The sequence below is a fragment of the Oncorhynchus gorbuscha genome, linkage group LG13, assembly GCF_021184085.1.
Source record: "Oncorhynchus gorbuscha isolate QuinsamMale2020 ecotype Even-year linkage group LG13, OgorEven_v1.0, whole genome shotgun sequence".
Taxonomy (NCBI): domain Eukaryota; kingdom Metazoa; phylum Chordata; class Actinopteri; order Salmoniformes; family Salmonidae; genus Oncorhynchus; species Oncorhynchus gorbuscha.
In genome coordinates, this window is record NC_060185.1 from 28,774,419 (window position 1) to 28,782,645 (window position 8,227).

Here is an 8,227-nt window from a genome sequence, read left to right on the forward strand (position 1 = left end):
TTCCTGGGTGTTGAAATCATACATCAGCAGTGATGATGACATTAGGGCTCTTCCTTAATTCCAGTTTGATTGCTCTCTCCTCTGTTTATGTGTCCTTTCCATGTCCACCTCTATATATAAGGCCCATAAACTTGCATATAAAAAGCATCATAATGGAAAGGCTTATAATGGTCATATTCATAGGAGTAGCCTACTCGATGATGGTGACTTCCTCTTTTGTTTGTCATCAACCTAGTCAGCCTAGTCATCTATAAACCTTTGCCATGGTTTATAGAAAGGCCTCAGATTTGCATATCCCCACTCTTTTTTTTCAAAGTGACAGCGACTCAACTGGACTTGCAAGATGTGCCAAGGATATGCCGTGGTTTGGTGCTTCTAATTTTTTTTAAATCTGAAAGTAAATAAATTCTGAACATCAATCTGCACAGCAAGTGCAATAAAAATGCCGTACGTACAATTATAGCACTGGATATGGATCTGGAATGGAGGGATGATGGGAGCGTTCCATAAATCACATGTTTATTACACGGCCCAGCATGTGTATCTAATAGTATCACATGGGCTATCTGTGCTTTTATGGCAGCACACTCAAGGCCTGCAACCTGTACAATGGAGATGATGCAAGCTGTCGTGGAAATTTCCTCTATTTACCAAATCATGGGAGCAAACCACACACACACGTCAGAGTTAGTTATAAAAGTCCATCTTTAATTACACATTTAATTATATGAGCTCTTATCACAATCCTGTGACTACCAGATAAATTCAGTGTCTCCCAGTGAATCCTCCGAGAGCCCCCTTACAATGCAACTGAGTTCCTTTTAATAGCAAAGACACACATAGTCAGACAGAATAGACATAACTCATCGTTCAGCTTTGTCTCCTTTCCCAAACCCCAGAACCATAAACGAAATCCTCCATATCAACAGGCATATTATCAAATTGTCATTTAGATACAACCACTCTAAATACAAACTCCTGGACAAACTCACGGAGAGGAGGTGAGTCTATAGGTTAAGATAGAAACAACATAAGAGGGAGCATAGAATGATTCCAGACACGGCAACCCTTCTTTCCCCAGAATGGGAAAGGTAGGGAGTAAAAGATATGTTTACACATGATGACACTTTGACCTCTCCCCTCTCAGCGGCCCATGCAACTTAGTCCTGACATAGAACAGATAACTGCCAATGGCCACCACTATAGTAAAACAAAATACATTCTTATGAGAAGTAACTTACACACATTTGATGAATATTAAACATCTTACAAATGTTACCAACAAATTCTGATAATTCCACGACAAATCACATTATTGTGCAGGAGGAAGTGTACATTGGAGATTTACTGCTTTTCGCTATTGTGTTTTACAAGATGAGCGGACAAAGCCATAAGCTGCATGGCAAAAACTCTAAATCAATATCATGCATGCAAGCAGGACCAGGAACAAATCAAAGAATGGAGTCACTGTATTTATCCTGGAAATGACAGGAAATGGATCTCAGATATTATTATGATGAAGGGTAGCTCTTGCCATATCAATTTACTTTCCTTAGAGAGGTCAAGGTACTGCCAGGGCAAAGGGTGTAGTAGGAGATTGGGGATGGCTATAGAGTTCCCAGGAACAGCCATGTGGTCAGACACCCAAAGCTGTTAAAATGAAAAATATGACTTTATTAAAAGATCATAAAGGACAGAATAAATTAGGACTAGGTATTCCCAGAGAGGAACATTTCCCCCATCCATTCCAAGCCTCTTATCCCTGACATATTTTTAATTCTATAATGATTCCGGGATTAGATAAACTGTTGTCTAGGTCAAATGGATTGAATCAATGAAGCTATCTAGCCTACCCAAAGGCTTGGGTGTTGAGTTGAGAGGGTCAGGATACAGTAGTAATTTGGTGGAATGTAATAAGTCTTATGTTATTTAAAGATTGCATGAGCATTAGATTTTAGGGACAGGATTTGGTTTTGATTTTAAGCAGGTCAAGGTGGTCCCTTTAGAACTTGTTGAGACTTTTATAGCTTTTGGCATTTCTTCTCCCATGTTAAACAAAGCAAAGCATTCTACCTTTATGCTCTTAGAGGTTTTCATAATTTTTCTGCATGAAGAGTTATATTTTCTCTCTCCATTTTAATCTTGTTTTTTAATGTTTTTTTGGCTATGAGCAAATATACTAAACTCTGCTTTTTTTCACCCATGAAGCCTTGCACTGAGGGACAACTTCATATTAACTAATTTGAATAATTTCCATCTGCCTAATGAGGCCTTATTTTCATGTGCCCAGAGGTGCAGCTGTTTGTGTTGTTTGGTTTTACCACTTGGTTAAATGTTAATTGAGTTTCTTCATATCATTTGCATTGAGTTAATGTCTCACTCAAAGGATTTGTCCCAAATAAGCTTTGAGGATCTCTACGGTGTTTAAATTCCAGTCATATTGTTGGAATCACTGTTGTTAAATCATCTTTGTTCACTTGGGCCATTTGCAGGGCTTGGAACAGCCAAGACATTGAGCGATTGACTGACAGTCATATTTCTCTTGTTTCTCTTCTCAAAATGTTTATTTTCATGGAAGTGATTCACTCAACAGCAACACTTTATTTGATAGCCTCATTTACTTCACAACTATACTCCGGCTGCAAATTGATTTTGTTCCCCTCTTCGCTGTAATCGATGAGCTGTTGTATCCAACCCTCAGAACCCTTCTGTGAGTCGACACTGTAATTACTCTGAAGAGTTCCACACACAGTCCTATTAGCGTACCGGTATGCTAATTGCTGCTGGAACGATAGGCCTGTGCGGCTGCCTGGCTCCTCGCCGGATGGTCTGATTTATGAACAATCTGCAGGATGTATGGCTCTGCAGTGTGGTGCCACGCCCTCCCCTGATTAAAACAGTTCCAAGTGGAACGTACAATGTGCCTCTTCTGGAGGGCTGATGCACTTGAGAAGGCAAGGCAACCCACTGTTTGGATGTTATTAGTGGGTTTTAGACACAAGGTTGGATGGTGGATATGGAGAGGCCCATCCGTAGGCTGCTCCTATTTATGCCTAAGTCTTGCCTGGGGGCGGTGAGGAGCAGCAGCAGTAGCTCTGTAATTACCCCTGTATCAGCAGCATGTCCCCTGTGTGGCCCATTTCATTAGCCACGCATCCTCCCCAAACAGTATGTTTGAAATGCCTCTTTGCTAATTTTTTTATTATATATTTCCTCCGGATTTGATGGTTTAACAAGCTGCGTATGAAATATTTTAGCATCGTTATCACTATCAGGCCTCAACATATGAAAGGAGGGAGAAATTGACTCGAGGTATGGGACATTGACATTTTCCCCTCATTGGTTAAGAAAATAAAAGTAGATTTGTATTCACAATTCTCATACATTGGCTTTAATATACAGTTGAAGTCGGAAGTCTACATACACATGAATCAAATACATTTAAACTCTGTTTTTCACAATTGCTGACATTTTATCCTGGCAAAAATGCCCTGTCTTAGGTCATTTAGGATCACCACTTTATTTTAAGAATGTGAAATGTCCAAATAATAGTAGAGAGAATGATTTATTTCAGCTTTTATTTCTTTCATCACATTCCCAGCGGGTCACAAGTTTACATACATTCAATTAGTATTTGGTAGCATTGCGTTTAACTTGGGTCAAACGTTTCGGGTAGCCTTCCACAAGCGTCCCACAATTGGGTGACTTTTGGCCCATTCCTCCTGACAGAGCTGGTGTAACTGAGTCACGTTTTCCTAGTTCTGCCCACACATTTTCTATAGGATTGAGGTCAGGGCTTTGGGATGGCTACTCCAATACCTTGTTGTCCTTAAGCCATTTTGCCACAACTTTGGAAGAATGCATGGGGTCATTGTTCATTTGGAAGACCCATTTGTGACCAAGCTTTAACTACCTGACTGATGTCTTGAGATGATGCTTCAATATATCCACATAATTTTCCTACGTCATGATGCCATCTATTTTGTGAAGTGCACCAGTCCCTCCTGCAGCAAAGCATCCCCACAACATGATGCTGCCACCCCGTGCTTCACGGTTGGGATGGTATTCCTAGGCTTGCAAGCCTCCCCCTTTTTCCTCCAAACATAACGATAGTTATTATGGCCAAACAGTTATATTTTTGTTTCATCAGACCAGAGGACATTTCTCCAAAAAGTACGATCTTTGTCCCCATGTGCAGTTGGAAACCGTAGTCTGACTTTTTTATGGCGGTTTTGGAGCAGTGGCTTCTTCCTTGCTGAGCGGCCTTTCAGGTTATGTCGATATAGGACTCGTTTTACTGTGGATATAGATACTTTTGTACCTGTTTCCTCCAGCATTTTCACAAGGTCCTTTGCTGCTCTTGTTCTGGGATTAATTTGCACTTTTCACACCAAAGTATGTTCATCTCTAGGAGACAGAACGCATCTCCTTTCTGAGCAGTATGATGGCTATGATGTCAAGCAATGAGGCACTGAGTTTAAAGGTAGGCCTTGAAATACATCCACAGGTATACCTCCAATTGACTCAAATGATGTAAATTAGCCTCTAAAGCCATGACATCATTTTCTGGAATTTTCCAAGCTGTTTAAAGGCACAGTCAACTTAGTGTATGTAAACTTATGACCCACTGGAATTGTGATACAGTGAGTTAAGTGAAATAATCTGTCTGTAAACAATTGTTAGAAAAATGACTTGTGCCATGCACAAAGTAGATGTCCTAATCGACTTGCCAAAACTATAGTTTGTTAAGAATACATTTGTGGAGTGGTTGAAAAACGAGTTTACGACTCCAACCTAAGTTTATGTCAACTTCCGACTTCAACTGTGGGCTACAAGATCTGTGATATGATAATTCTTCCGCCTAGTCCTGTGATTCCTTCTTAACAAGGTTCAACATAGAAAACTGTGTAAATGAATAATACTACGCCCTGCTGTCTACAAAAACAGGTGCTGTCACAATTTGTACGAGAAAGGTGGAGGGATGAGGCCATTGGTACAATGCTGATGTAGCAGTTGATCTGTTAAAATCCATTTGTGGAGGTTTAAAAAAAAATATTGCTCTCTCTGTTGCTCACACTCAGTACAAGCCAAACCTCCATTTCAACTGAACAGTCAGATAGACACCATGGACATTTTTGTTCAAACAATAAGGCGTCTCTGGGGAGAAGTCGCTGGGGGGAGGATGGAGGGCAGGTAGCTGGGGAACGGTTGGGAATAGATTGCCAGGAGCAGAATCCCAGCATGCAACAGCCATATTACTACAGGTCGCACACACATACTGGTGCTGTTCTTCTTATCACTTCTGAATGTAAATTCTGGCCATATAGGATAGGCTTGAGGCTAGCACACCTCACACTTTAGAGCAGGATACTGTGTATTCTGTTGGCTGTTGTATCAGCCTTCGAGCACATGACTATCCTATTCCCCTTAACAACGGGTTCCAACTTCAGCTCCACTAGATAAATGGTGTGCATATTAAACTCTCCTCAATTACGCAAACATGCCAGAATAAGTCATCGATAATTCATCCTGTAAAATGAAAATGTCAATCAAATATAAATCCTAACTCTGGGTGAGGGATGGAGATGGGTGTGAGTGAATAACTGGCCAGACCTGTTACACTTACTGCACCTCACTGACTGAGTGAGTGAGCGCAGAGGGTTTCCCTATCATTGCTCTCCCTCTGCCTAGCATAAATCATCCTCATCCAATTATGATAGTCTGTAGCCCAGATTACGTGGTTTACTGTGAGGGAGAAAAATATAATTCTCCCTGACACTGTCTTACAGTGAATAGGAGTGAGTTTTCAGTTCAGCTGCAACGGGCCGTGTCCTTTAATTAATGGGGCTCGGCTGACTCGGAGTGGTGCAGCTATTTAAAATGCGAAATGTTTTTTCTGATTTTCTGTCTCATTTCTCTCCCCTCCCCCCCTCTCTCTTTGTGGCGTTTGTGATTAACTTTGCCGGTGCTGAGCACATGGGTTGGCGGTTCCTCTCGGAATGGGGGTAGGGGAGCAGAGCAGTGATGGGTTGATAGATTGATAACTAATGTAATTTGCAATCTGCTGTCAGGGTGGTGATTAAAAGAGGTCCAGGGATACTGTGCAGAGGAAGAAGAGAGAAGGAAGGAGGCTGCATGGGGCAGAAATAGAGCTGGAGCACGGCAGGCATCAACTGAATCCACACTCAGCAAGCATCTGGTGACTTTTTCCCCGCAGTGGATCAGGGCAAATATTTTTTACTTTGTGGGTTGCGCCTTCTTCTCGACAAGGACAACATGGAACATTATTAATAAGAAAAATACAATTTTTACATTTTGATTTTGTAATTCAGTGCTACAACATAATATCCCTCAACAACACACATGATAGAGAAGGAATCCCTCTGTTTGGACCATAGCATTGTGCCAAACCTTTATAAATCAATATCAGTCAAGAGTGTTTAAAATCAAAGGGCCATGATTCCTGAAATATAAAAAAATAAGAGGAACATACAACATGGATGATAGGGAACATTATTAATACGAAAAATATGGAATTTGTTCGCCTTCCACTATGGAAAACACAGAATATTTTAAGAGCTTTATGGCTGTAGCTCCCTCAGACAGTCTGTTGTATGTCACCCAGGCACGTGCACAGATAGGGCTCAAACTTTGCGGAGCTCATGTCCCTTTCCATTCCAGTCTGGTGGTATTATTTCCATTTTCAAGGAAAAAATATTATTTGTACCTGTTGACTTACAGAAAATGTTTAACCTCTGTCATTGCCAAGAACGGTTATATAACAAAGTATTGAAATAAACTTTTGTTATTGACCAAATACTTATTTTCCACCATAATTTGCAAATAAATTCATAAAAAATCCTACAATGTAATTTTCTCGATTTCTTTTATTCTCATTTTGTCTGTCATAGTTGAAGTGTACGTATAATGAAAATTACAGGCCTCTCATCTTTTTAAGTGGGAGAACTTGCACAATTGGTGGCTGACTAAATACTTTTTTGCCCCACTGTAAGTGAGTAGGGGCTCTCGTAAAATACTGCCTAGTCTGAAGGGAGCGAAGCTAACCTGCCTAAACGTCAGTAGCCGTGACGTGCTTTGAAAGGGTGGATATGGCTCACATCAACAGCATCCTCCCGGATACCCCAGACCCAAACCAATTCGCAATACCGCCCCAACAGATCCACAGATGATGCAATCTCAGTCACACTCCACACTGCCCTTTCCCACCTGGACAAAAGGAAAACCTATGTGAGAATGCTATTCATTGACTACAGCTCAGCGTTCAACACCATAGTGCCCACGAGGCTCATTACTAAGCTAAGGACCATGGGACTAAACACCTCCCTCTGCAACTGGATCCTGGACTTCCTGACGGGCCGCCCCAAGGTGGTAATGGTAGGCAACAACACTTCTGCCACACTAATCCTCAACACTGGGGCCACTCAGGGGTGTGTACTTAGTCCCCTCCTGTACTCCCTGTTCACCCACGACTGCATGGCCAAACACAACTCCAACACCATGATTAAGTTTGCTGACGACACAACAGTGGTAGGCCTGGTCACCGACAACAGTGGTGCCAGGACAACAACCTCTCCCTCAAGGTGAGCAAGACAAAGGAGCTGATCGTGGACTACAGGATAAGGCGGGCCGAACAGGCCCCCATTAACATGGACGGGCTGAAGTGGAGCAGGTCGAGAGTTTCAAGTTCCTTAGTGTCCACATCACCAATGGTCCAAACACCAAGACAGTCATGAAGAGGACACGACACAACCTTTTCCCCCTCAAGAGAATGAAAAGATTTGGCATGGGTCCCCAGATCCTGAAAATGTTTTACAGCTGCACCATTGAGAGCATCCTGACCAGTTGTATCACCACCTGGTATGGCAACTGCTAGGCATCTTACCACAAGACGCTACAGAGGATAGTGCGTATGGCCCAGTACATCACTGAGGCCAAGCTTCCTGCCATCCAGGACCTATATAATAGGGGGTGTCAGAGGAAAGCCCATAAAATTGTCAGAGACTCCAGTCACCCAAGTCATAGACTGTTCTCTCTGCTACCGCACGGCAAGCGGTACCGGAGTGCCAAGTCTAGGACCAAAAGGCTCCTTAACAGCTTCTAACCCCAAGCCGGACTATTTATATTGAACCCCCCCCATTTGTTTTGTACACTGCTGCTACTCGCTGTTTATTATCTATGCATATAGCCTCTACTGTTATTTTATTGT